A 5,001-nucleotide genomic window follows, 5' to 3' on the forward strand; every position below is an offset into this window, starting at 1 on the left:
CAATCTTATCGATGTGTGTACAACTACAAGGCAACATTTTTGAGTTAAATTGGTAAGATGACCATTGGTATATGTATTTTTTTCAATTATGAACTAATAGATGAGTGTTCGTGCCAACACATGGGAAGACTCAGTGGTAGAGACATGGAAAACATAACCAATGGTACACAACATGAATCAAAGAGGGAAGATCCTTTGGAAGAATAGAATACTTGAAGGCTCAACTCAAGGATTTGGAAGTTGAGCTTAGGGTTTTCAAGGCAAAGATAAAGAAACTTGCCAGACAACAACAAGAATTGATAGAATAGAACTCTGAATTGCAAAAACATTTGCAAAAATTGACATATCAAACTGAATCCTCAAAAGGAAAGATGGCATTGGTAGGAAGAGGCCATGTGAAGCTGAAAAGGAGAAGAGGATATTTTCCTGTGGAGAAAATCATCTAAGAAAGGACTGTCCCCCAAGGCATAAAAAGAAATAAAATAGCTCTTGAGAGCCACAAGGACACGAATCAACGATGTAGGATACCGAGAATGAGGAGGGGGAATTCCCTTAAGCTCCTTTATATACACATATGTGTATTGAAGAAATCCCCTGTGAACTATTGAGGGATATGATACTTCAAGGTTTCCATAAATCGTGGAAAAGTCTTGGACTAATTTTTGTATATATATATATATATATATATATATATATATACATATGGTGATGAAGGACACATTGAATGTTGGACTCATGGAGTTGAGTTGTTATGGGATATTTTTAAATTCTTGCATAATATGCTCTTGATTATTGGATTCATGATTTATTTTTATTGCTTTGATTGATGAATTGAATGCATGGTCATACTACCTTTGTCTGCAATTTTATATTGTTGTCGCAACTTTGATTACTATCCTCGCTTTCCTTTTTAAAATTTTCCTTTCGAATTTCATGCTAAGGGCTCGGTAAAACTTGTTGGGTGTGACAGGAAATCCATGGACCTCTAGTAAGAGAGCTAAGTCAAACCCAACAGAGAATATGACTTGAGAGAGGCCTACGCATGAAGGAAATGAGGAAGGTCGAGAAGGGGAAGTGCATGATTTGCATGGATAAAAGCATGTTGATGTTGGGAAGATGGGACGACACTGGCCATCACTGGAATGACTTGGAGCGTTGCTCCTGAATGTGACAACAGGTACAAATGAGGAATTCAACGAAAAGAATTTCGCAGGCAAACTGACCGATTGTTGTTGAAAATTCTATACAGGATGTGCATAACTGAAAGGAGGTCTCTAAACCCTGGCTCTGTGTGTGTGTGTGTGTGAATGTGTGTTATGTCTATAAATAAGTGGATAGTAGTATGACAACCAAGTGGATTGGTTTGGTCCATGGGATAATAAATAGTGATATGACAACCATGAAAATACCACAAAGGAGGTTCTCTTGACCTTAACTCAATGTACATATGTAAATATGTGATATGTTCATGATCATGCCAATGTTTATATACATATTTGAATGTCATCGTGGCTGACAGATTTTGTCAAGAACCATTCTTTTGGAAGAATGATGGTTTATATTCATTTAATACAAATGTGGATGAAATGTAAGATTCCTAGTTGTGTGAGGAATCAAGTGGGCAAAAGTAGCCCTGGTTGATCTATGATTTTAATATCATGTGAATATGATTCTTATATTATGCCCATGTTACATTATGAACAAGGAATGTTGAGGGATATATTAACAGAGTGAAAGCAATGTGATTTGCAACATGTTGGGACAAGCATGGGTAATTGAAGAAACCACATACCTCAAATTTGGATTGTGAATGCACACAGTAAAGCGTGGGAAATACAGTAGAGGTAGAGTTTCCTAGTGTCTGTGGATAGAGATGATTTGGTCTTTGGATTTTAAACATTGTTGTGTACATGTTATATTGTGCCATGTATTGTGTATGTGTTGTGTTGTACCATGTGTATTTGTTGTGTTGTATCATGTGTATATGTGTATGTGTTGTGTTGTACGCAATGTATACGTTCATGTGTTGTGTAATGTTTTGGGACTGTTTGGGCCCTTGTGTTGTGTAATGTGTTTAGGACATGTAGGTATGGGACTATCTGGGCATGTGTTGATTAGGACAGGTAGACTTCCTGGAATGGCAGTTTCCTAGGCTTGTGAAGGTGTGGGATACACCTTTATTTTTATCGATAGAAGACTACTGGGATTGGTATTGCCCATATTCATGGGGTAGTTATTGGGATTACTTATATTTATTTATTACTAAGTGATCGCCTTGGGGTCGATGAACCACTTTTGGAGTCAAAGAGAAAAGAAGAGAAGGCATTAGGTGCTTACTGGGTGGGCAACCAATCCAATGTGTGTATGACGTCGAAGAGAAGAGAAGGCACTAGGTGCTTGTCGGGTTAACAACCAATCCAATGTGTGTACGAGGTTGAAGAGAAGAGAAGGCATTGGGTGCAAACCGGGTTTGGAAATTGATTTAGCGTGTGTATGGGAAGAGAAAAGGCCATTGGATGCTTGCCAGGAGCAACTAATCTACTGTGTGTGAAGAACGAAGCAAAGATCAATTCAATATAAGCATCAGTATTTTATTTGATTTCATGAAAATTTGCAACTAGGAACATGATGTGGTATTATGGTTTATGATGATTTTATCTATGAGCTAATTTGACTTGTTGTGGCAGGAACCAAAATCAAATTTTCAAATGTCGCCTCATGAATAAGCTGTAAATGAGGTATGATTTAAATTATTGCAATTTCTCGTGTTGAGACTTATGGAGGTTTACGTGCTATGATGTAGGAAAGCATGGAATTGCCTCGGTTGGGTGGATGGACTTGGTTGCAAGATGAATAACGGTAACAAAAAAGGAATTAGAGCATGTAACAGTACACTGGTAAATGATTTTAGGAATCGATCCATTGTGGGACACTCACACCCAATGATTTTTACTGATTGCCATGAAGCATGCCATGACCAGAGAGATTGGGAAGCAGGGAAGGGGATGCCTGAACCTGGAAGGTGAGTGGCTACACAGAATGGGGTAACCAAAATTCTTGAGGGACTGGGAAGTAGATAAAGGAAGGACGGGAAAATAAGTTTTTTTTAAAAGGGTTATGAGCTTCGCTGGTTGGAATCAAAAGCACATTAAGAGTGTGCTTAGAAACAATGAGCTAGGAATTATTTATTGAAGGAAAAAGAAGTGCAAGGATAGTAGCGCTAGACATTGGAGGTAGGAAACACTCTAGAGAAAAGGAATGCATCCAATTTGGATTGAGTACATTGGAAGAACCAAAGACTACAAAAAGGGTCATTCGGAGATGGTTGAATTAATGAATTAGTGTATATCGAGTCACCGGGTAAATTGTGCATATAAGATGTGTTGTAAAAGCTTAAACGAGTTGTATATATAAAGCTCCATATCAACAATGTTGGGATTGAAGCATGTTTTGTTTGTATATGGTTATTTAACACCGAGGACAATGTTCCCTAGGGGGAGGGGACTATGACATCCCCTGGTTAATATTCCTTCATTGTAATTATTTAAAAGGCTGAGAGAAGGGGGACACATATTCCAATTTCTTGGGGAGAAATATTGCTTGAGGAAATAGTTGATTTATATATATTAGTCATCAGTTGGATGAGTGGTTTAAATGGGTTGAATGTTCCATAAATTAACTAGGAAAATGATGGACAAGCCTAGGTGTCCTTTAGCTCTAACAACAAGCAAGAAGAGTACAAATTATTAAATACAAGCATGGGTTGTGCTTTCGTAGGGGGAGGGACTACATGGACCATTAGGTAAATACACTTGGTTAGTCTGTTGAAAGAGAGCGCAAGGAAATAAATCAAGGGGGGAATTCATTAGAGGATACTTGGGTAGACACATGTGCTCGAGTAGGGGGAGAAAAGACTAGAAAAGGAATTTCCTCTAGAGAAGCATAGGTAAGAGAGCAGAGAGTAAGTGATATATTTGAAGAGATAACTAGCCGAGGAACCCTAACAAGGCTTGTGGGGTGAACATTTTAGAGAGCAACGATTTTCCTAAAGGCGGAAGAACCCATTGGGAAGATTGTGGGTTGATGAACCTATTGGATGGGGAAGAGAAACTCAAGTATTTGTGAGGGTCGATGAACCACCAGAAGTTGCCTTGGCACTAAAAATATGGTTCTTAACTCACTGATGAAGTACCTGGAGAGGTAGTCTCTTACCCAACAATAACTTATCCAATTGACGAACCTTCCCTTGAAGTGGACTCTCTTCTCCTTACAATGAGCTATAATCTATGTATTGTAATATCCTTGATGAAGGTTAATCATGCCTATAAGGTCTTGTAATGCTAAGTGAAGGTCTATGTAGTTTGTGGATGAAGGCAATGTGGCCTTGTGCATCTCGTTTCAGTTGTATTGTTAGTTAAAATTCCTCTTAAGCCACTCCACCTCAAGCACTGGAATCTAGCTCAGGTGTGACAACTACAAGTAAATGTGGTTGTAGCTTGTCTAATGTTGGGTAGAGAGTTGAAGTCCTGCTCTCAGTTGGAAAATCATTTGCTACATAAGATAAGTATATAATCGTGTTCTTATGTTGCAATGTTATGTATATGTGGCTTGTTTTGGTTAAATATGTTACAATGACATGAATTTGGGGTTTCATTCATAAATGATGAATATTATTATTATGTCAAAGATTTATAAGGAAATATTTGTTTTCTTGTGATTAATTCTGAACTTAGCAATAGTCTTAATATCTAGGCAAACATATGGGTGAAATCTCATCGTTAAAATGATGTTTCTGTTTAATCTAAGTTGAAATTTTGTTAAGTGGTGCGTATGCAGCATATGTGTGTGTGTGTGTGTGTGAGAGAGAGATAAAATCACTCATAAGACAAAATTCCACCCATTTCATGTTGCGTGGGAAATTTAACAAACATTTCAAAACTCGGGAGGCTTAGGAAACATTTGAAGCCTTAGGTATATATATATATATGACAGAATGAGTGA

This window comes from Pinus tabuliformis, chromosome 2_1 (genome assembly GCF_031772625.1).
Source record: "Pinus tabuliformis cultivar Carrire ecotype Pingquan chromosome 2_1, CPIR1, whole genome shotgun sequence".
Taxonomy (NCBI): domain Eukaryota; kingdom Viridiplantae; phylum Streptophyta; class Pinopsida; order Pinales; family Pinaceae; genus Pinus; species Pinus tabuliformis.